Consider the following 25,942-nt stretch of genomic DNA (forward strand, 5'->3'; position numbering starts at 1 on the left):
AAAGCTCATTAGCTCTGGTCTAGTTGGAGAACAATCACAACATATGTGCATCATCCTAAACCATCAGTAGTGCTCCTGTCATTATATTTGGGGCTAATTTCAAATATCTTATCAAAAATTGAACCAAATGGACTCATCTTTGTCTCTGCACATTATTGACACAAGATAGCAGAACACTACAAACATGACCTCTTCTGACTGGAGCTTTAATAAGGGAGATGATTGCAATAATTCACACATATGCTGAGAATTAGGCTTACAGCGGGGGTGTTCCAAAATAAATCACGACACAGATCACAAGCTTCTTAGGAGAGAACATGTGTCCAACGCTCATTTAAACAGTTTTTCTTATGAAGTGAAATCAAAACCTTAATTAAATGAGGTTACTGTGAGAACAGAGTGATATTTTTATTTAAGTAAAGCATATATATTACACTTACACAAATAGCAAAATAAATTATAGTTGCATACCAATATTAGAAGAAGGGCTAGGATAAAGTGTCTGCAGTGGGTTTACATTTTTGAGAGGAAAATACAACGTTTAAAAAAAGGTTAAGCACAGTTCAGACCAACGATTTGCAACGAGACGAAACGTATTGCGGAGTATTTATTATGATCACAGTCCATCTGATGCTGGTTTTGTGTCTGTTTTGAGCCATTTCATCACTACTGCAAATGCAGTTGTAGCCAGTATCTCACTATCACTATCCTCATTCATATTTTAAGAAGCTACAAATTAAATTCAGCCACAAAATAAGGCTGAAAAGACAGAAGTACAGAGAGTCGTTGCATAGTGATGATACACCATCTCAGCTAGTTGCATTGATGTGAACCGACGTTGCAGAACGGCGCATTGCAAGTAGTTGGCTACTGAGCTTTATCCACAGAAATATTGAGTTAGAACAGATATTACTGTTAGGACAGACCCTCATGCGGTCAGAGCGGCGGCCATTTTTATGTGTACCGTTGCCATTGCAATCGCTGTAGCGGGCTAACTTCTTACAAACTTCTATAAAACAAACCGCGAACTCAATGAGGTGAGGTTTTGCCATAACGACTAAATGAGCAGTGGAGTAGGACGTTTTCAAAGACGCAATCCGTCATTTGTAAAATATAACCGTGTGTTGAAACATGACGTACGCCAAATTATCTGCAGAGGTCTCTTCATCTCCAAAACAAACGGACCAGGTGATTAAAACTGGTAAAAAAAAAAAAAAAAAAGAAATGTTACATGTTTTTTCTATGCTGTTTGCTACTTGCAAACTTCTGCTACTTCTCCGATGCCGTTTGGGGTGTCGTGAGTCATTAGCTTCACACTTTCTAATGTGTGCTCACGATTTTTTTCTCACTTAAGATCCAGATGTTAAGGAGGTTTTTATCAGAAGCCAAATTATCCACAGATGTCTCTTCATCTCAAAAAACAAATGGACCCAGTGATTAAACCTAGTAGAAACTCTGAGTAAAGCAGTTTCAGGTTTTTTTTTCGCGAAAATGCAAATGGTCCTATCTGAAGCCAGTGTTTGGTTTGTCCATTCTAGGCCACTGTAGAAACATGGCAGTGCAACATCTTCATTAACAAGGACCCGCTCCCTGCTATGTCAATAGAAACGGCTCTTTCTAAGTTAAAATCTAATCTATAATCATTAAGCAACTATGAGTTAGCTTTTGAGACGACCATAAACTTTCTGAGCATTTCAGTGAAAGAGAGAAACTTAGATTGGTGTACAGCTGTATTTTTTTGTTTGGTAAAAGAAGTAGGTGTAAGAATAGGCCAAAACTGAGAACTGAAGCTGGTGAGTGTGGCACACTTAACGGCCAAACTGTTACAACTAACAGCAATTGCCATTTTCTTTTGCACCACTCAGACGACGATAGGAAACAGTTGAATGTCCTTTCTGTTCATTATGTTTCTGTGGTTTTATCTCGCCTGTGCTTTTGTAAAGTAAGAGACACTGGCACATGTCCTTGGTATCTGTTTTCAAAAACTATGTCAACAAAAAACGTTAAAAGTGAAAAGCAAACAAAGCTCAAATATTCTACACATATACACATAAGTTGAAGTTTTTCACCCACTCACTAAGTGTCTTTAGCAGCCTCGTGTACAGCCAGTATCACAGATGTGTCCCCACTGACTTATTTCAGTCCCTGTATACAGGTCAGGCAATGACACACTGTAGTGCCGAGGGGCTGTGGACGCTTCCATTTTCGCTCTGCTATACATGAACATCACGTCACACGCACACTCACACACACACAGACCGTAGGCATGCATGAACCCGCGAGCGGCATGTACTCACACAAAAACGCACATATGCAGCCTAGCGCTTACATACACAAACACATATACGGGGTCATTTCTTGCTCTGGCGCGCTTCCACTCGCTGAAACACACACACACATGCTGAGCGAGGAGGCCAGATGGAATCACAGCGTGGGCTGTTGGCCTTTCACACTCTGGAGACTTGATTTCTCACTGTTTCTTCTCCTTCACCGGCACTTTTTCCTCTCCTTCCTCATCCCACTTACCCCGGTTCTTCTGCACCGTCTCATCTTTGACAACACGTCCTCGCCTCAATTTCACCTTTTCTTTTCTTTCCATCTGACCTTTTTTATTTGTTCTCCGATTGCCTTTCCATTTTGCAAACAATACATGACAAAGGTCGATTGTGTTGAGCAGATTGTTCAATTCACAATGAGGCAAGCTGTTTCTGAAGACACTATTTGACTCCAGAGGTATAGTGGAAGGTCAAGAGTTATCACATGGTGATACTGGAGGAATAAAAGAAACCACATCACCCAGTTGTCCCGAGCTATAACCAGAAGCGCACTTTACTCTGGCTGCAGTCTTCCTTAATCAAATCAGGCAAGAGAAAAGAGGGAGAAATGCTTAGTCCTACAGGCCTTTGGGTTGTCTGTGCCGTAAATATTGATTACAGGTTAAAGGCAATTAGAATAATGGAGCAAAAACCTTGCAGCCTCTGCCAAACCCTCTTGGCTTTGGTGTGCAGTTTAAAGAATGAAGATAGTGGGGAACGCTTGAGAGCCGGCCGAGTTCTGATTTAAAGAGCTCGACTGTCTTACCGAAATAAGCCCTTAATACGTCTTACAGAGGATAATGCACATTATACACCACCGATCAACATCCTGAGCAAGGGAAATCGCTTGCCAGTGCCCAAGAGCTGAACTTAAAAGGTAAACTCAAAATTAGACAAGGAAGTGTTTAAGGAGATCGTCTGCCAGAAAACGCTGAAGATTTAATTAGCGAAAACAAGCAAAGGTGTTTAAAGTCCCAAAAGTCTCTATTCAGAAGAACAGGAAGCCAGATAGAGACAGACATACTGTATCCTGTAGACGACTTGTTCACAGGCCTTAATGTTACCCCATAGCCCTATCACATGATCTTAACACCACCCATCTTGTTCATTTGAGTAGGTTTTGAATCGGCAGCCCTGTCTCCTAGCAACTACATGTGTACGTTACTAAACTGCTTCTTAATTACGTTCTTGTGACAACGAAACACTACATTCATGTACTGTGTAGGCGATGCAAGCAGGTGGTTGGGGAGGATGGTGGCTGTACAAATTTCAAGACCTTGACACTAGAAGTTCTGGCTCACGTCCAGACTTCTGTCTCAGAACAGAAGCACTTTGGATTGTTCCGTTACTTACCGTAAAACTAAATTAGTAGCCTGGGCCATTATTTGCTTAAATCACTGAACTCAACAGACTTATGTTTGGGACAGGCCTTTACACAAAACTGTTGCTCATCAAAGATGGGAAACACAATCAAATTGTTTATTTGAATCAATTATGGTCTTCTCTGGTGCTCATAGTTCCAGTAAATTAATTTAACTATTGACTTGCAGAGAATTTTACTGAGCTAACGATGTGTAGTATCTCAAGACTAACCAAAGTTTAAACATAGATATGTATATATTCGTATGTGCTAACTAACGTTACCTTAGGGGGTTAGCCAACAATCCAGTCTTATATACTTAAATAACTTTTATAAAAATGAAGTGCATGGCAACCAGACCAGGCATCTATTTGAGACAGGCCTTTATGTCTCAAAATGTTTAGCTACACTCGGCTAGTAAAAGGGACTGGGTGTTTAATTGGGACTAGGACTGTCTAGAAAGTAATAAAAAAAATGATGCTGTTGTCAATATGATTGGTCACTGTGTTACTAGATTGCATATTTTGGTGTAAAGTAACTGAAATGCATCATCAGTGAACATTTTGCTGATTTCTGAAGTAGGTTGTGAACATTTTATTGAACCTAAAATATGTTTTCAGAGACCATTTTGCTGATATGTTCAGTATCAACATTTCTGAGACTTGCCAGGTACATTATTTATCAACATTTCCTCTTACGTTAATAATTAGGAAACATATTTACTGTTTCACATTAGTTGTATATAAATATAATTTCTAGAAGACAGGGCTGAAGTTGTTTTTTATTTGATACATTAGACTGTTTAAAAGAAGATAATGTGAAATATTTTCTTCATACTATTAAACCGTCTCTGGTTTTACGCCAGGCTCGGGTCCTTTCAGAGACTCCTTGCAAAGCACTCCTCCGGGTTTTTTTCGGACCTAATTGTATTGCGGAGTTTTGCACAGTGGTGACCAGATCTTTGCTCTCAAACCACCAAAATATTTGATGGCACAACAGTCTCCTTCAGTTCATTATTCTATGCTTTCTTTTGATTTTCACATTGGCTAGTCATCCTGTTTAATTTGTCTTCTGATTAAATTGGAACCGCTGAAACAAGTTGTAGGAAGCCTCTGCAAGTAATTGGTTGCTGGCAGACACTCTGTGCTGCAATAAAATGGTTAATCAGCAGTGCCGTGCACTGTAGAGCCGATGCGCTGCTGGTTCTGCCGGCCTGAATAGAATATAATGTCTATAGCCTTACTGTTGCGTACAGCATTTATAGACTGAGCTAAGTAGTGATGCGCGGGTCGACCCGTAACCCGCGGGAACCACAAATGGACCTGCGGGTCAGGCAGCAGTGATCGTCTGTTAAATCGGTCTGTAAATGATATTTTGACATTATTGGCTATTACTGTCATGGCATCCGAAGGTACTGATGCGTTGAGCAGGTGACAGTCCGCGGTCGTTTTCAAAACACACTTGTGTCACGCACTCCAAAAGAAACTTGTTGAATACAATAATTTATTGTACAAATCGGGGGAAACAAATGTTGACAAAAACGGTTCCATAATTCATATTAAATTCAAAAGATAACAAAAAAACAGCTACAAGTTAGAGGGAATAGTGATAGAGTGGTAAAACTTGGCATTGAGCCACAGCCTCAGACGGATGCGCTCAAGCCAGCCGTGCACACAAGCTCCGTTGGTAGGCTATACTATATTTTCACATTTTTAACAATGCAATTTAAAAGTTTTGGTTTTTATTGATAACCCACATTTACCAACAACAAACATTTAGCACCAAAAAAAAAAAAAAAAAAGTAAATAAAAAAAATGAATATCGAATACCAAATTTTCATAACAAATACCTACCCACAGAAACGAATATATTCGAATATCCGAATATTTGGGTACAGCCCTACTATTTACTCCATTTATTACCTACAACTAAATTAAACACCTAGTCCCTTTTACTAGCCCGTTGTAGCTACACATTTTGACAAATAAAGGCTTGTCTCAATTAGACGCCTGGTCTGGTTGCCAAGCAGTTTTTTGGATGTATAAAATCAGATTGTTGACTACCCGCTTGAGTGAACATTGATTTCATTTTACTGAACCCATGAGCACCAGAGAGGACTGTAAGTCAGTCAGATTTACCTGACTCCCATCTTCTGAAGCTGTCATAAAGAGAGAAGATGTGTCCATTCCTCGATAACCCGGTAAGTTATTTATATTCCTTTGGTCTGTCAGGGTCCTTAGATCAAAAGAATCAAAAGTGTTTTTCATAAAAATGAATCCAAGTTTTATTTTTACAATGTTATTTTAACAGGATAAAGTGGTGTTATGTCATTATGCCGTTATCCCCGGCCCCCCTTCATACTGTTCAAATAAACAATTGGACTGTATTTCTTGATCTTTGCTGAGCGTCCATATTGTGTGAAAGGAATTAAAGGCCTGTCCCAAATATAGGCCTGTTGAGTTCAGTTATTTACACAAATAATAGCCCGAGCTATTAATTGAAGTTTTACAGGTATTTCTTTTACTTTAATCTAGCCTAACTTTTCAAATATTTGTGTTACTTTTATCTCGCTATTAACCCATACCTATCTATTACTTTAGTTAATCTAGACTTTTCTATTTGCCTAATTAGGTTTTACACACCCTGATAACTACCTGGGGTACAGGTACCTGGGGGGTAATCGCCAGACAGTTCAGTACTCAGGTGTTTTTAGTGAGTGACACTGATGACAGGAAGTAAAGATGCCTGCTTTCAAAAAGAAGACAGTAAAACTTAACATATGATGGTGGGAGATGTCTTCAGTGGGACAGTGACTGTGTACCTGATGGCATATCATGACATAATCTGTATGAGGCCTCTTGATGCCAGGCTGCAGATGGCACACACACCAGGATCCTGATTCAAAGCAAAGCATGGGGAGCGGTCCAGATCTGTCTTAAAGCGTGCCATACAGCTCTGGGCAAAGTCAGTATCACACACACACACACACACACACACTCCCTCTCTCTCTCGACACAGGCTCTGTGTCAAAATGTCATATAAATATTTAAAGTCTGATCAGGGGACAGTCGAGCAGCCAGAGATTCCTGGAGGGTCCAAACTCCCATTTCTACCTCTAAATGCAATCCATTTTCTGGTCAGACTCCGTGTGTTCCCACAGGTCGGAGTGCGATCAACTCCAACACACACACACTGACTTTCTTTATCAATACAACCATTCAATCAGCAGCTCAGTGGGAGCGCTCTGTGGAATATGCTTCAGCCCCACACTGGACTGAAAAAAGTCTGCACTAGATAAAGCTGAGCTCTATACTGAAAACATTTATTTTTCCTTTAAATTGAAAACTCCTTCCAGAACTGCACCTATTATCCTTACAGCTGGCTCAGAAATGTTCATCGACCAGAGCTAAATCACAGACTCTTGATTTTCTAGGTCGCAGCAACCTTAGGGGGCAAATAACGGCACTGCCAGTGAGAATAACTTTACTGTGAGTTGCTGTAATGTTATTTTTTCCAGCTGAGACCAAATAAAGTGAACTATATGATGATGATTTAGTCTCTGTGTCCATAAAGATCCTGCAGCCCAGCTTAGCTCTGGTTTTACAAATAAATCAGCCCTGCTTGTCCATTCAGTCCCACTGAAGGCAGGAATGTAAACTGGGTGACGGTTTCACCTTAAATAAACATGGGGACCTCTGTGGCCCCTCCACTTTCCCCCATAACCACCATCTTGGGCTGTGAGGAGGTTTTTAAGGATGGTCGGACACATGGCTACTCTCAAACTGACAAGGGAGTGTTCATGCGTGCTTTTTCGTATGTGCAAGTGCAGGCAGGTGGGGGCGTGCATGTTTGCTAACATTGGTAAATATACATGTGCAAACATGTGTCCTTCATGTGATTGATATACCTGTGTATGTGTGTGCATGAGAGGGGGGTGGTGTGCTTCTTTTATGAAGGCTAATGCTTGGTGGCTCTCTCAGTGGTCTCATTAGTGGTGCGTTATCATTTAATGAAACTCGTTTAACAGGACAGGTTGGCATTTTGGTAAATTTGCTCATTTGTTGTCTTGAGTTGAATTAGAAGATTAAGGGGCCGCACACATGCCACGTCATTAGCCACCTGGAAAACACGAGGTCGGGCACTGGGTGTTACTTTTGTGCTTTTTTTGTGCCAGCTTTCAAGAAGGCAGCAGGTTGCATCTGAGGTTTCTAAGCAACCTTAACAAGCATCATATAGGCTTTGTACCTAAAATCCTGAGTGCAGAGCTGATCTTCTTCCGGGAGCTGTTTATAAGTGTGTCAGCCTATCGTCCATTGGACAGATGTAAAGCTCTGGGTAGCCCTGCATTAACATGATCAACTTCTCCATGTTTATCACAGTGTCATTTTTACGGAAGAGGGGAAAAATATTTGCTGGCTGTGATTGGGTGTTCCCCGCCACATGCCATGCGATGTGCGCTGCTGCATTCCAAAAGTTGAACTGTATATCTCAGGGCGTAGCTTTAGTACCTTGAAAAATAGGCGTTCGGGAGCGCCTGCACACCACGACAAAGTTGCTCTGGCGTTTTAGCGCATCTGCATTAAAAAACTAGAAAAGCACTCGGAGAGCGCAGACCTCCACCAAGCAGCTCGGATTTCCCGCCATTTTATTATTTTATCCACTTCGCTTCAACCGATCACCAACAAAATTTTATCATCTGTTCCTTGTTCCATTATCAACCTTTCCTGAAAATTCATCAAAATCCGAAGAACTTTTGCGTTATTTTGCAGACAGACAAACAGACCAATGCCGGCGAAAACATAACCTCCTTGGCGGAGGTAACAATGAATTTGAGGGCACAAAAAGCACAGCATGTGTACAGCCCCGATACCATTCTTACATTTGTCTGATAAATATGTAGCTTAAGCTAGCAGGTGATTAGCTTAGCTTAGCATTAAGACTGAAAACAGGGGGAAACAGCTAGCTTGATTCTGTCTGAAGTTTTAAAAACAATCCGCCTGTCAGCTTCTCTAAAACTTATTTAGCGTTTCATTTCTTGTTTGGTAAATCCTTAAAAAATACTGAAATGGAAAAACACGTCAAAGCTCAGCTAATCACTTGTTCACTCTTAATATTTACTGTACAGACATGACACACATATACATGCAAGACACACATGTTCCTGCACATGTTCCTGCACATGACCCTCCTTTGTGCCAAGTGGAGGCCCACACTCCCACAGTAACTGGTCTAACAGTATTTCACCAGAAATCAATGAAACAAAATGTAGGTATGAAATATTCAGGTTCAGTCCCTGCCAGCACTGATTTACAGCAGCCTGATGACTGATAAAGGAAGCTGATCGGTCCCATGAAAACCAGACCACACTGAATGCTGATTCATAGATATTCACAGCACCATGTGAAACATAGCAAGACATCGATAATGCTTTTTTTCCAAGTTAAATAAGGAAGTTCTTTTCAACTCCTGGTGCTTTGTCAGGGACAAGACTTGTTTGTCACAGTAATCTGAATTTTGGAAACTACATCTTAATCACAGCAATCCTTTTCAGGTGCATCTGTTCCCCTCAGGACGTAGCTTAAATGTGTGTGCAGACAATTGATGGTCTATTGGGTCTGTTGGGTCTGTAGCTAAGACCCAATCACAGATCTAGCAATAAGGTCTCGTGTTTCCATTAACATACTGATAATGTACATTTATGGATCATAAAGTGATGTTTTCACAGCAACAGTTTGACAGTGGCTGTCAATGAGCTTACAGTGTTGGGCAAGTCACTCTCAAAATGTAATTTATGACATATTTAGTTATCATCATCTGAAAGTAATAAGTTACTTTACAATATTACTCTCTGTATAGAGTAGTGAGTTATTTATTGCACTACTTTTGCGTTACTTTGACCAAAATGACCTCAGCAGAACTAACAGGTGACTAGTTAGCATCAATGCTTAAAGGAAGCGGGTGGCGCTCCATGGAAGATCGGCATGCTTCGTGGCGCTTCCATGTCCAGTGTGAATCTGGTGTCACACACTGACTGATCAGATCAGATCAGATCAGATCAGAGGCAGCATTGTTAAACAAGCTTCATTCACGCAGTTCAAAGCCCCAGCAGGGGTGGGATCGTTTGACTCTGCATAATCTAAATGAAAACAGCACAAATGGATCATCTTATAACTGACAGGAGATCATCCCAGATCCCTGAACTGATCCCTAAACCTCTGAGTTCATTCACTTTGATCCGTGATCCTCCTCTATCCTCTCTATCTCACTCCAAAAGCCCCAGAGGAGTTTGTGGAAAAGAAACACATCAGGCAGATCAAGCAGGGACCCTTCAATAGTGAGACCATAAACGGGCTGAGAGGAGAGGCTGTGTGTGTGTGTGTGTGTGTGTGTGTGTGTGTGTGTGTGTGTGTGTGTGTGTAAGGTGAGATTTTGGAAGTGAGATGAAATGCTAGAAACACTAGTAGAGGAGAAAATGCAAAGCAGACAACATGTATGTTCCATATTTTTGCATGTCCGCATATTAATGTGGTCTGTGTGCTTTCATGTAGCCAAGTTTACTCTTATATCCACTTTGTGTGTGTGTGAGTGTGTGTAAAAAAGTGTCTGCACTGTAAATGTGCACAGCGTGTGTTTGTGTTTGCTCAGGACAAAGGTTGTTGGATATAGGATATGACCAGAGTGTGTGGAGAAAGAGAGCTGGCAAACCCACTTGGCTGAAATTGCTTCCAGCTTTAAAAGAAAAGAGGAAATACCATTCTTGGAGAGCGATCCTCTGCGTCTGTGTTAAACATCATTGGCATTGTTCATGTCTGCAGAGTTTAAGCTGAAACACCTGCTCAAAGAGGCCCCATCAAGCTGAAAAGCCCGTTTGACTGTGTTCATTATTGAAGTGCGTCTTTCATACAGAAAGATTTGGACTGGAGAGAGCTGTCATATAATGGCCTCGGTTAACCTGCTGGGGCCATTAGCATTTAGTCCGGCTCAGGAAGGCAGAAATGTTCCGCAGACTAAAGCACACCAGCGGTTTAAGGAGAAAATCGCGAGGATCTGCTGAACATGTGCGGCAGACAGAGTCTTGAACATTTAACTGCTTTTTCAAGGCTGCTCCAACAACTTCTGTTCTGTTTTTACAACTCCATGTAGCAAGGTGGGCATGCAACAGGCTTACATAATCCACAACTGCTGAGCCAGTTTTTTACAACTACTGCACAAAACAGGCTCTAAAATCCAACCTGGACTGGTTAAGAGGATCTGATAGACTGCGTTAACATGCCTGGTTTTAATTAATGTGCTTATTGAAAAGGATATGGAAAGAAATCAGTGCAGGCAGACACAGAAAAACTCAATCATGAATACATTTCTTCACAACTTATGAGGCACACGATTATGATACAAAAACAAATCTGCAGGGCGGTAGCTACGGTAGGTACATTAGGGTCATGTCCTCAGTATGTTGGTGGTTGTGGAGGTGTTTGCAACCTGTTACCATGTGCATGATTCAGTTTTGGCAGAAATTGGATTGTGATCTTTAGTGACTACGCCAGTGACAACTTTCAGGTAGGCTTTAGTATGTAATATGGCTTTATAACCATGTTGTGTGCATGTGAGTGTTGCTCTGTGGGCACTGTGTGGCCCATTAAGTCAAGCACACTAGAGACTACCTCCAGTTTAGCACTGAGCTAACCTGAATGGGGATAAAATTATTTAATCTCACTGCTCTTCTAATGAAGGGAATCATTTTGCAGGCATTGTGACGCATATAGAAATGTACCCACTGATTTACCGACGTCTCATTCATAATGTTAATGTATGAGACAAACTGTTTTTGGGAGCAATGGCATCACATGACAGGCTGGGAAGTTGTTATTCTCCCATTTGGCCACTACAAAAAATGGCTTCGAAGCTCAACGCATTTCCTGGGAGCCTGGTTCTGGGCTACTGTAAAACAACGTGGCAGACTCGGTGTTAATTTCGCTGATGAAAACTGATGATAAAAACACCCTTTTTTCCCATGGGGAAAATGAGACGATGATGAACTAAAAATATATCTTGCTAATAAATACAAGGATGAAATCGATGTTTCATTTTCGTTGATGAGACAAGACTTAGTCGACTATCAGACATTGAAAGCCGAGAACAGCCATGCCTGTAATTATCTTCAAATGCTGCATGAGGCTGGTAAACTCCAGTTCTGGAGTTTGTTAGTTGCAGCAGTTAGCAGCCGCTAAATGGCAGCGGAGCAAGCAGCCACCAGCCGCTAGACTTGCTGATCCCTGTGGGACTCCACTCAGTCCAGACTGTCTCAGGAAGGTTTGTGGGTTGATGGTGTTTGACAGGCAGGTAGGAGGCTCAGTTATCTGTGAGTGTGGCTGTGCTATCAGAAAAGAGTCTGATTAAAGTTTAGTTTTAATCACCAACTCTGTCAGACACAAGTTTAAATCTCCAGACTAACATGGAGTAACTGGATTAGTATAAAGATAAAAATATATATACATATATATGTAGAAAACGTATTGAAGTAATGACTAAAATGTCGTGAATTTTTGTCGACTAAAACTAGACTAAAGTTATGCAGGATAAAAATGACGAAAATGTGACCAAAACTAATCAGCATTTTCATCTTAAGACTACGACTAAATCTAAAATAGCCGTCAAACTTAACATTGGTAGATATAAGCGACTCAATCTGAGGTAACGAAAACATCAATTAGTATTTTCAGATGATTAAACAGCAATGAAAACAGTTCTGAGTATTATATACCTTTTTCGCCAATAGATGGCCCTAAATCCTACACTCTGTATCTTTAAGACATCTATTCCTTTATAGACTTAAACTTTTAGGGGAACCCATTGTGCTATAAAGGTTGTGTCTCACTAGGAAAGTGGAAGGTAGTTGGCCTTGTTTGCTGACATTAGGGCTGATTTCCACTAGGCGTTACTTTTGGTTTGTTATTTCAACACCTGCTGAGTCACCAGCAGCTATTACACACTCAGTGATGCGTTTGTCCTGCATTACAGAAAGGAACGGGTCAAGCCTGCTGTAGCTGTCTCTCTTTAATGGGTCCAGACATGATGATGGCAAATGACCACAACAAAACTCAACACAAAGTAACGTAAGGAATGCTAAAATCCCAGATAAGGGACAAGTAACAACAGTGGCCCCAAGCTGGTTAACCGCACCGAAGGAATATTACAAACAATTTTTAATACCCTCCAATACAGGTATTACACCAAACAATAATAAACTAATCAAAACAGTCACCAATAATGCTGCATGAAGGACCTGTGACCATATTTTGAAAACCCCTGGCTATAGCTGTGCATATATGGAATTTAAACCCCGAACATATTGTGTTCATTATTCTGCAAAGCGGACACTGATTGAAAGGATCCGTGGAAGCCCAGTGTACAGAATGTGCTGTGAATGGCTGATCCAAAGTACAAATGCATTTTTGTGGTAAAACATATAGAAAGCAGCTGAAAGGCAAATCCCATTAAACAGCTCCATATATACTCCAAGAAGAAAAAAAGTCCGAGACGTTTCCTGAAAAGGGGCTTGTTGCTGATAAAATCAAACACACATGTTGTGCATACCGTGCCAGTGATCAAGTATAGACGTATGACTGACAAATTTAAACCATTTGGGGAAAAAATCTTGTGTGTTTCTGTCTTTTGATGATGATCAGTGGACAGGTTGTGATGCCTTATGATAATCACTCAGTAGACGACATAGTTCACCCACCCACCTCGTCTTATGAATGTTTCTTTGGCTCCTCGTCTCTTTCTTCCTCTCCGGGGAGTGCACAGTGCACACAGTATCTCGTCATCGGCCATTTGGGCCCAGGCTGCCGCGCCAGATGGATAAAACAAGAACCTTTAAGACTGTGAAGGGAAAAAGAACATTTTCTAACTGGTGAGATAAGAGGCAGGATGTTTTGACACATCAAACCGCTCTTTACCAAATGGCTTTTCATACAGCCAGCCTCATCGATCATAAAAGATTCATCTTTCCACAATATTAGTCAAAGACGTACCTCAAGGGGCAAGGTCAGTTTGTGACTCTCAGCAAGGGAAGGAGGTTAATTATAATGTGCTGAGTTATTTATTGAATAATATGACGAGTTAATCACAATGAGAGTGTGCGCTGACCTTAAAAGCAGAATTTAAGCTGCAAAGATAATAGCATTGTCTCAGAAGTCAGTGGAGCTTGTGAGGGAGACAAATGAGGTAAATAATGAGACATTATCATGTTTATCTTTGAGCTTCTTACACCTCGTTTCCACTTACGAATGTGACTGGTGTCTGTAGAGCCATAAATATATGGATGATGCCTCTAGTGTCCAACGCAAGGAAGTGCATTTCTTTACGGATGGATACAAACCTGATAGAAACTACTAAGTTTTATCAAATGAAACTAGAGTAAAACTAACAATGATCAAATGACTAAAATGTTACTAGAACTAAATCGAAATCAGGTGCCAAAGCTGGTTTAACACAATCACACAACTTCGGTCCACCTGGCTAACACACAGTTCCAGTTCTATCCCAGGTTGCTTCTATTAAGAGCTATCACCATGTTGCCTCAAACGCAGCTCCCTTCTGTGACTTTTAAATAGATCTATAGCGCAATATCCTCAGCTGTCCTCCTGTTCACCCCAAGGGGCCTCAGAGTAGATGGCATTCTTCAGTTTCTCATTGAGCCAATCACTCATATGACGAATAAGCAGTTCGGAGGTAGTGATACCCTTGAGGGGCACAATTAACCCAGTGAGTCTGCAGTTATAAGCAAGGATACGTATATGGGAGCACTAACCCTTTGGCTGGCCTAATGAGACCGTTGCTTGGTGAAGTCATCATTGATCACCGGAGACTGTCATGATGATTGAAGTGCTGAGATTCATTTTGTGTTTCCGATGAGTTAGGTAGATGCTATGCGGTGCTTTCAAATGCAGCTTTCAGCCAAGTTAATGTGAAACGGAGGCAGACAGGAGAGAAAAGTTAAGAGCATTGGAGAGTGAGACGAGATGGCGATGACAGGTCAATGGAAACCTCATCAGGGGTATGTCAGATATAAGTCAAAGGCAGGACACGGCTGTTGACAGGACCGAGTGCCATACACTGCTGTCCAACCCTCCCACTCAGATTTACAGCTCCCTTGTCCTTGACACACCAGCCTTGAGACACAGAGGATTGTTGGGAGAAGAGTTTGTACTGAAACGTCGATGCAGCTACACGGACAAGACCTCTCCTCAACGAAAGAAATTGTGAGGCCTCAACTTTCAAGGCATGGTTAACTGCACATATTGAGCTAAATTGTAAACTGTCTCAGTTGACCTCCCTCTGAGAGACGGTGTAGCATTTCCTGCCCGGTGAGTGCCATGAAGTTGAATCAAATTCTACTCAATTACTTTCTCCTATAAGTGCATCATGACCCAGGTGAAAATATACAGTACTGCAGGGCTCTCAGGAGTGGAGGGAGATGGGACTCATTCTGACTATCTCCAGCAGAGTGTCAGGGGTTGATAACACCCATAACCCCCCAGTGTGTCCAATTTTTCAAGGTTTCACAGGGTTCGGACATAAAAACACTCCCTTGAGGCAATCATACCGGCTTGATTTTTATGCCACAGTATTCTCTGACTCCATAAAATCATGTCCTCTCATAACTGACATTGCTACACAAGCAGCAGTGTATTAGGTTTTTATTGATCATGATTAGGTGTTTTTCTTTTCCTCCAGCCACTTCCATGGCTCCTGCCTGCAGCATGCGACACAAACAATAGGGGGTTAATGTCTTTTTTTAGTAGTGCCTTCATAACTCCTCTCTGCGTATTAAGATTAGGTTTATTATTATTGCTCTCATAGGTGCACTGTCATCGTAAAAGTTCCCCCAATTCAATCATGCACAAGCAGCAGTGATGGCCACAATGCAGGGTTTCAGCAAGTTCTGAGCGCACCTCAACTGCTTCGCCTGAAGGAGAGATAAAAAATAATTGAAGAGCAACCTGTTGCTTTATGATCCTTTTCATATTTGACAGAAAAGAAACTTTGGAAGGCTTTCAGCTTGTACTAATAAAATATTTTCCACCACACGCTACATAACAAATACTGCTGGCTGCTGGCGAGCAGTTTTCTGGTTCGGTGGATCTAATGTCTAACTTGAGATTCTGTTGGAATAGCTCTTCTGACATCTTAAAAAAGTATAAAACTAATTTACAACCATGCTTTTGAAAATGCACTTCAAGAAGTTCTGTAATGTTGTCTTAAAGATAAAAATGACATTTTAATATATCTGTCTGGTAAATACGAAGCTACAGCTTGCAGACATTTAGCTTAGTCTAGCACAAACACTGGTAACATGGCAAACAGCTAACCTGGCTTCGGTTTTCGTACATATTAAACAATGATTCCCCCTAAAATGACAGCTGACAGGAGCAGAGAGGAAAACAGATTTAAAGTTTGGCAGCAGCGACACGAATGGCAGATCATGGCAAGCGGAGAGGGAAAGACTTGTGAATGGATATAGCATAAAGAAAGTCTTCCTCATTGAACTTACGCTGAGCTTCATTTACCTGTTTGAATACAGGTAGTCTCGCTCACCAGACTTTCTCAAGAAAAGAAAGGTCTGGCTGGGCCGACTCTCACTTTAAGATTGGAGGAAAAAAACGGCCGGCTGCTTGTATTTCTTTCACCCAATCACAATCGTTCTGGGCGGTGCCACAGCAACGGTGTGCTTGCAAAAATATTGCAGGGGGGAAACAGGTTTTGGTGTAACACGCCCACAAAAATATCGCCTACAGGACGCGAACCATGGCAGAAAAATGGCTACATCCCCGCAAGATCAAACACCGCAAAAGTTAGTAAAGGATGTGTTGAAAACGGTTGAAAACTGCTACACAACCGGAGGTGGTAGGGCGGGACTTGAGCGGGTGGCTCGTTCCGCCCAATGAGAGGCTGATCTATGCAGCGAACTTCCGCCCACTCAGACTAGAATACAGGTAATAAAAAAGGTCCTCACTTTCCCTCAACGTGGTCTTTATTTCAGTTTTTTCCGACATTTCCTTGAGATTTTTTGGACAACTTGTGAACCTTACTTACCTGTGTATTTATGTAGCACAGTGGTAATGAAGCTTGACTCTGATTGTCAGACTCCTGCCCCTTCGTAGATGGATTTTTCTTTATATTGCTGTTGAGGGTTGAGCCTACGTCCCATGGCAGCTGTAGACTGATTTCAATTATAGCTGTTATTTCTAAATATTAACCGTCTTTTCAGGTGATATAGCAATTAATTGTCTGGGTGTTTTGGCCACTGTCTCTAGGTTATCCACACAGTCTCCTAAACGGCCGGTAAGATCACTCATGTGGATCATTGGATGAAGGACACTGTCAGCAGTTCCTACATTATCTTCCCCCAGTAGACTGTTTATTACAGGCACTAAACCAGGGAATAATTCAGGCCAAGACTTTTATAAAATGTTAATGAGAACCTGTTTAAACCAGGTGATTTGCCAGAGGGCATTAACAGAATGGCCTCCCAAATTTCCTCTTTGGTAAAATGAACATTTGGAAGAGCGGGCGTTCATATTCTGACACAGCAGGCTGGGAGCTCCTCTCCAACTATGTCATAAATCTGCTCCTGAGCTCTTACTTCACTTGGAGATGAAGAGGGATTTATAAAAATCATGAAATGTGCTATTAATGATCAGGGGAGCACTGCCTAAGTAATAGTTCTCTGACTTTTTATTCTGCGCCTTTACAGGCATTTCGTTCTACATTTTACTGCAGGTAACTGGTTACATTTAAGAAAGCCCTGTTCACAACCAGCACACCCACTGTGTGAGAGCCAGACATAGATGCTACTACATAGTCGCTACTATACTGCTTCATTGGATTTAATGTTATAGTTTTATGTTTCTTACATTTATATTCCAGCACTTCAGCCAGACTCGTTATCCAGGATAGCCTTACATTTGCAAAACACATCTTTTCTCTTTTCTCTTTCTCTTTCAAAGTGAAACATCCAGTTTGAAGAAAGAATAAACCTCATCTCTGATCTGCTTGTCTACTTCTGTAGGCTATGCAGTTCAAATAAAACAGTCAAATTGACTGATCTTAAACTTTTCCTTATATTTCTAACACTAGGATGAACAACCCTTTCCTGCGACACTAAAACAATTCTGTTCCTTTATGTCACACGGATTATCTGCTGGTGAGGGTGCTAACTTTTTGGCTGGGCAGCTTTGGGGAGTGCCAATTGATTCGACGGCTCATTATTCCAAACCCCCAAATAGTCTGATAAATGACCCTTTGGACTTACAGCCCATTTGTCTGACAGGATTGTGTACTCTCACTTACTTAAATCTTGGGGCAGTAGTAGACCCTTTTACTGTTAGTAATGAGTTTGATGTTTTTGGTGGGCGGGGCTTAGCTGGAGCTAAAACACTTCTCCAGAGACATAAATTAATTGGCTAAGATCCTTGTTAAGAGATGAAAATAGCCAATGGTTCCACATCCCAAACCATATTTTTATGAGTTTAGGAGGAATTAACTTTCTCCTTAGATGTGATTTTGATCTGGAAAAGATCCCCATCAAATTATCTGCCTTCCATCAACAGGTTTTACTATACTGGAAAATGATTTTCAAGCATAATTTTAGTCCCCATAACACCCCATTATGGAATTGCAGGTATGTCTTACTTAGAAATAAATCCATTTTTTTTACCAAAGAGAAAGGTTAGAGAAAGGAATATGGTCTGTAATACATCTTTTAGATAACACTGGAAATATTATACCCTTTGCAGAATTTTGCTCCAAATTTAATCTTAATGACAGAAGGCAATACAATAATATAATCAAAGCAATTCCTCAATCTATAATTATAATATCTAATAACTTACTTCAAAGTAATATTAACCCAAATCTTCCTTCACTTTTGGTGAATGGTCATAATCTCAATAGCTTAAAGTGCCTAACGTCACAATCCGGCAAACCTTTATTTAAGAATTATATCCATTCTCAACAAACAGAAACTCAATTCTACAATTATTCTCTAAAAAGGAAGCTGAGAATTTGAGGGCCAAATTCTTTAAGTATCCAATTGCACCAAAAATGAAGGAAGTTCACTTTAAAATTCTTAATGGAATATACCCTTCTGCTGAATTTTTACAGTGTCGTTTTGGTTTTGAGCATAACAACTGCTCATTCTGGCGGCACGGTGGTGTGGTGGTTAGCACTCTCGCCTCACAGCAAGAGGGTTGCCGGTTCGATCCCGGGCTTGGGAGCCCTTCTGTGCGGAGTTTGCATGTTCTCCCCGTGTCAGCGTGGGTTCACTCCGGGTACTCCGGCTTCCTCCCGCAGTCCAAAGACATGCAGGTTAATTGGTGACTCTAAATTGTCCGTAGGTGTGAATGTGAGTGTGAATGGTTGTCTGTCTCTATGTGTCAGCCCTGCGATAGTCTGGCGACCTGTCCAGGGTGTACCCTGCCCCTGCCCGATGTAGCTAGGATAGGCTCCAGCCCCCCCGCGACCCTCAAGAAGATGAAGCGGTTAGAAGATGAATGAATGAATGAACTGCTCATTCTGTGATGATGAAATTGAAACCACAGAACATTTATTTTATGATTGCAAGTTTATTCATGTCTTTTGGGAAGATTTACATGACTGGTTATTCCCCAAATTTGTCAATTTCTCTAATTTAACAAAAGAGAATATTTTATATGGCATACCTGTAAAAGATCCAACACATGATCTGGGAATTAATACAATCATCATCCTTGCAAAAATTTTTATACATAAGAACAAATTCATGAAAACAAAACCCCAAATCTATGTTTTTCAGAAGGAGTTGTGTCATTATTTCTCATCTTTAAAATGCATGGAGAAAAAGACGGCTGTGAAGCTTCGTGATTTAGTAGAGGAGCTTAACCTCACAGAGTTCCCCTAGCTCTTTCCCCTTTATTTCCTATTTCTTTACTTAATAATTTTTGTTGTTGTTGTTGTTGTTGTTTTAATTTGCTTATGTATTTATTTTCTTCACTCAGTAACTGGGTAACTTTTACTGTGACATTTTGACTATTTGTACTGTTAAAACCAATATTGAGGCTTGTCTGTAGCCTATTTGGTTGTATAACACTGTTCTATGCCAAACTGTATTGTAAATTTGTCAATAAATTAAAAAAAAAAACTTCTCCAGAGACATTAGTTAGCACTAGCTAGCAAGTTCTGTTGGCTTGTTTTATACAATGAAGGAAGATAATGCAATGTGATGCAATTGGAAATACTCACTCCGAGTACTCACTCCACACTCTGGCACAAACTGGACCGTTCGTAAATTCAGCGCGCTGTCTGAATGTACCGTTCAGTTATCTAGAGCACCGCACTGTTGGAGTCACAGAGCGCACTCTCGGCACTCTGTCTGGGGAGACGGAGCAGCAGAACGCTGAGTGGAGTGAATGTGTGATTAAACTGTATAATGCTCTGTTTCTTTGACCAACAGGGCTCTCATTTTAGTGTAGAGCATCAGACAGAATTTACGAACACACCATGTCAGGTCACTCACTCTCCGGTCAGTATTACTTGAATAAGTAAACACTGACCAACGGGACCAGACTGGCCGACCCGTATGCTCTCACTCAGTGGATGGATGATGTCACAGGAAGCCAATCTTACAAAGGAGGACCACACTTGAACAGTTTCCTCCCGTTTGTTTTGCCATCAAAGCTAATGTGCTACAAAGTTAGCCTTCCAGAGAAATCCAATGTTCCTCTTAATCCCTCCCCAGTTTCTGATGAGGTGGACATGATAACCCTTCATACACATAACGTTATTCATCCCTACAACAGGAAATACTTTTCCGTAACCTGATATGAAGTGTGCGCTGCACATGTGAGCATTTTTGATGATGGCCTCCATCCAGTCCTTTGGTCTTATCACATTTAACCATAGTTGTCTTTGTTTTTGTTGACGGGCAGTGGCAGCTGGTTTTGAGCCATGACTCCTTCTATTCTGGCTCCCAATAACACAACAAGACAACATTTTAAGACTCCTATGTAGCCGACAGCCCTGTGGTGGAGAGTTGTGTTTTGCCTCCAGCTAACTATCCGACATCATTGTGACAGCGGCTGTAAAAGGGTCTATTCATTAGTTATCATACAAACAATTTTTATTAGATATCATATCCAACCGTAAAATGAAGACGTGTTGTACCAAAATGTTTCATGTATTTCTCATAGTGCATTCATATTGTGCATGTGGTGAGTTTCTTTCTCAAACCAGTGTTCTTTATTAAAGAAATACACATGGCAGGAGAAATACCAAGGAAGTCCCGAGGTAACTTTTTCTATCCACCCAGAGTTGAGAGAGTACTTTTCCTCCACGGCCAGATGTTTGGCCTTGGTTTAATCTTGCATGTTGTTGAGCGAGAAGAAAACTCTGCAGTGCACAGTGCAGCACCAGTTTTCTCTGAGAACCTGGGAAGTGTAGCCTGAACAGAATGTGAGGGAGGATATGTTTTGAAAATGACCTGTAATCCAATCCAAGCTCCACACTTCCTCCCTGATGGGACTCCCTCGCCAGCTTCTGTTGTTTTCGTTTTTGACAACATGCTGAAGCACATTTCATCTCCGCAGAGAGCGACCTCCTTTACAGGATCATCCAGTACATGTTACGCTGGTGTTGCTGAGCCAGGTGCCCTCGTTCAAAGCAGAGCATGCATTTCAGCATGGCTGTCTCCTGTGGTGAGCAAACCACAGGCTTTTACAATAACAAGCTTTACCAACTGAGCTGCACAGGAACAGAGTGCTCATGGCTGGATACTCTGGTACTGTGCTGCATCACTGTGATCACACTTTCATACCAAAACATAAATGAGTGGAAATACAGAACTTTAATTTAATAGGGTCATGAATGAGCAATGGCAATATAGTCTTGGAGCTCTAAATATTCTCCAATATATTGACTTTGTATTCTGGTAAAGTTTGATGTGAATTGCAAATATTACAGTCATGCATTCACACTTTCAACAACTGACCTAGAAGTGTGTTTGAACAAGCAGTGAAACATTTAGTCATCAAATCTAATACAGACAGTTGAATCACTGAGTGTAAATACATGCATCCTAACTGTAACATTTACTCCTCCAAGAAGTGAGTAATGTAACTGAGAAACTTAAGACACAGCTGGGATGTGATCCAGTTCCTCAGCGACTCCCAACAGAATGAGCGGTTACGAATGAATGAATATTCCTGACACCAAAATGGGTTCGGTACCCATTCCTAGTCATGGTAAATTAGGCAAATGTTGCATATCCTAACTAACTTTCATTGGCGATTAAACTGTTGTGCCTGAAAAGCACCAAATTGATTTATGAAATATATTCCAACATCCTCATACAGTACTTCTCATCTCTCTCCCTCTGTCTCTTTTATTTGTATTTTTAGATGAAGCAGGGGTGTCAAACATACGGGCCAGGGTCCAGAACCAGCCCAGCAAACAGCCCCTGAATGACTCTGGACACCTAATACTGATGCACTTGTGAAGGCTCAGAGTTGCCAGGTTTCAGGAGCAAGTTAAACAGTGAGTACTTCATTTAAAATGCAGCTAAAGAGGCTTTTCCACCCTGACCAGAATACAGCTCTCAGAAAAAACACTGAATTCCTTTTGTGGTCATATTTAAAGATAATTACCTATTTAAAGATAATTACCATTGTGCAAAAATATTGTCAACCAGCAGCCTCAGTACAAAATGACCTGTATCAGACTTCTATCTTAAAACAGTATTGGTGGAACCTTATTTATAAGGCGCTGCCAAAATATTTGATCCATAAATGATTTGTAAGGCAGGGGGTAACTTACCCTGCTGCTGCCAGTAGCTTCCACTTCACTTTGGTGTGGTGATGCCAGCATTGATACACAGGAGTGGAATAATGGATTGGTAATAATGCAATGAAAAAATGCAAGTGTAATGACAATGAGTAGTAAACTGAATGAGAAAATGAGTAAAAAAGCAAAAATGAGACATACTGTTGAAATTTCAGTTATTTCCTTAAGACATTTCAGGCTGTGTTTTGTAAATAAACATATTTAGAATGCACTTCTTTCACTAAAGTGGTAATTATATTTCTGCGTCAAACGGCCTACGCCGTAGCCTGACATGCACCTCCCCTGATATGGAACACATCCTAGCGATGCAGACCTCCTGTCTGTTTATTTTATCTTTTATTTACGTTAATTTAACAGATAACAGTCAATTGTAAAGACAATAAAGCTTCCACAAAAATAGCCTTTTAAGTCTTGTGTGTGATTTATCCTGGCTTCATATGAGCAGAGGAAATCTCTGCTCGTTGCTAGGCTAATTTATACAATGTAAAATGCCATAGGCTTATGCTAATAACGTTAGCATGTTGTATTTGTTTGGAAAACATGTTTAGTATAATGCAGCTGTTTTGTCTGTGAATCTTGTGAGCTATAACGGAGCTGAATTTTGTAACGTTACCTTTGTTAAATATTGCTGTTGTCCCTGGTTTTATATGAGAAGAGGAAAAGTTTCCTAGCTGCTAGGCTAATTTATACAATGTAAAATGCCATAGGCTTGTGCTAAAAACATTAGCATGTTGTATTTGTGGGGAAAATTTGTCCAGATAAAGACAAGTGTTTGTCTGTGAATGCTGCGAGTTATAGTGAAGCTGATTTGTGTCCTTGTAATTGAAATCATTGCTTTTAAGCCATGTTTAATGTGTGTTTAATGTGTGTTTTGAATCAATTTAACTTCACAGAAACCCCGCTGCCAACTAGTGTTTTGGAGGTGTAACTGCAGAGTGACACAGACACACCACCACAACTAGAGAGAGAGTAGAGAGAGAGTAGAGTTGACGCACAAGTTTAAATCCTGCTTAAGAAAAGGGAACAATTTAAAGGTGTTGGTATTGATACACATACAATAATTTACTGGTCCAGCCCACTTGAGATCACATTGGGTTTATCTTGATCTGCGTCCACACTCTTTGTGTCCAGGGTGGCGGGCATACAGCCCATAACAGCCCTAAGATGGAGTCAGTGTTACTACAGTTCATTTATCTGCCTACATTATTATGATTCAAAGCTGGTTGAAAATGAAAGTGAACCTTTAAAGCAATCGACCACAGTTCGGTGCTCCGAGTTCTGCTTACTCTACTGGACACCGATTACAGCAGAAGGTGTTCATTGATATTTTTTTCCTCCCCTTGCCCCGCAGCAAATTTTTCTGCAAAAAGTAGGGTGCACAGCTAAAGCTTCCTTTGCCTGCAACGGCTCCATCTGGGCACCAAATGACGAGTGGGTGGAGAGAGGGGAGAGAGAAAGACAGAGAGAGGGAAAGAGAGAGAAAGAGAGAAGGAAAAAGAAGTGTGCAAAGTGACCGGAGTCCCTCCCCAATGTCAGCTCTGTAACAGAGACAGATTGCAGTGGGAGGGACATGTCCCATTTCTGAGTGTGAGTAACACTGAAAGCAGATGACAGCATGATCTCAATCAAAGAGGCTGTCAGGGATGGAGGGATGGACGGAGAGAGACAGAGACACAGAGCCAAAGAGTTTGATGTAACACTGCACACACACTAAACAAAGAGCTGTTTTTGTTTAAATGGGGCAAACCAAATCTGAAACTACTTACTGGGATTTAGATTATTTGACAGCTGCTTTGCAAATTAACTATTCTGGTCTGTCAAATAAAACATTAAAGGTGCAGTCAGCGATTCTGGCTCTGTAAATGGTAACAAACAGTGGGACAGACAGAGCCACAGCCACCGGACTGTTGGAAAATATTCACTGAATTTAACAGAAAGTGTGTAAGATTAGAGTCGTAGACTGTCCCTTTAATGCAGTTATTTATGTTTCAACCCATCAGGAGACACAGGAAGTTTCTCAAAGTCAGGGAAGGGTCCTTAAATGGCTGAATTTCAAGGACGTCATCAAATCCCACCTAAGGACTGTTCCAATGTCAAGGACCCTTCAGATTCTACCGAGGACTGAGTCCAAGGATGCACATTTGTATCCTCAACAGGTAACCAGAAAGTACCCACAATTCTTTGTGCACATTTTGCTGGATTTATTTAGATTAATATCTCTAGGAGTTTTTATCATACAAGCATACAAAAATAGTGACTGAAACCTCATAATTTAGGCTTCCCAATGCCAAATAATGAGATTTCAAAATAAGCATGATTAAGATAAAACATGAAAGTTAAGTTAATCATTTACAGCAGTGATAGAGCACTAAGTGCCACAAAGTTTCATTTACCGTTTCTTCAAGCATTTTAATCCTCACTTGGCGAAAAAAAAAAAAAAAAAAAAGCGTCGCAGAGCGTTGTTCCTGTGGGCTCCGGCAGCACTAAACCCCTGAGCTTGCCTGAGAAGGACTAAATGCACAAACCTGCTATTTTTAAATATCCCATGGAGAGAGACTCTCACTGCAGCCTGTTTTATTTTGTTCTGAAAATGTCAGCGTGTAGCCTCGTTCTGTAGCCGATAAACAACGTGCAGACTGATAAAGGAGGAAATACAGTGTGCGGGACGGAGCAGTGAGTGACAACAACCCTGTTCACATTTAAGCGTACTGTTTGTGGTAGAAACGCTAGGGTCTAGGTACCATGTCTGAAGGGTTACTTTTGGTTATGAAGGTACCATACCGAAAGTGTTAGGTGGAAACGGGGCTATTGTCCAACCCATTGTCACTGTGCTGACTGTGTAATGTGAACGTAGCGGCAGGACGCACTAGCAGTGGTTCAAGGGTTGCTTCTGGGGTTCGGGGAGACCTGGCGTGTCCTCCTCTGCAATGGCCATTAACCCAGCTGTTTTCCAGAGACCATGAGCCTCCTGTTTCTCCTCGCTTAGGCATCCATGCCCTGGGGGTGTGTGGGACAGGGAGGACATCCAGCTGTAGCCTGGCCTCCCTCCATCCTCTTGGTACACTGTTGGAGTACCAGGGTCATGGTTTCAATTCGTTCCTATTTTCAAGGACTCAGGTTAGTAAACCCTGTGTTACCTCAGTGCTCGATGTATGGAGTGCTAAATATGAATATATTAGCGAGCAGCCCCAATTCAGAACCTCAACAGCTGTCTCCAGGTCAAGCCTCAGACTATGTCTGCATGTTCTGAGCCTCTCTCACCTCCCAGTAACCCACCACACTGGCACCCATGTGCCAGCGGAGCGATTACTCTGTTCCCACTTGGAACATCCACCCTGCAGCTGGCCACAGCACTCAGTACCCACCCAGACACATCATAAGCGACCCA

General features: G+C 41.2%; 1 long non-coding RNA gene across 1 annotated transcript in view; it reads left to right on the forward strand.

The window, feature by feature from the left end:
* LOC125882211 (uncharacterized) overlaps positions 1–24,692 on the forward strand; it is a 37,245-nt gene extending 12,553 nt beyond the window's left edge. The window contains exons 2-3 of the long non-coding RNA XR_007448317.1: positions 22,113–22,248; positions 24,555–24,692. This is a non-coding gene — a long non-coding RNA (uncharacterized LOC125882211). The remainder of the gene's footprint in view (positions 1–22,112; positions 22,249–24,554) is intronic.
* The last annotated feature ends 1,250 nt before the right edge of the window (positions 24,693–25,942 follow it).

This window comes from Epinephelus fuscoguttatus, linkage group LG21 (assembly GCF_011397635.1).
Source record: "Epinephelus fuscoguttatus linkage group LG21, E.fuscoguttatus.final_Chr_v1".
Classification (NCBI taxonomy): Eukaryota; Metazoa; Chordata; class Actinopteri; order Perciformes; family Serranidae; genus Epinephelus; species Epinephelus fuscoguttatus.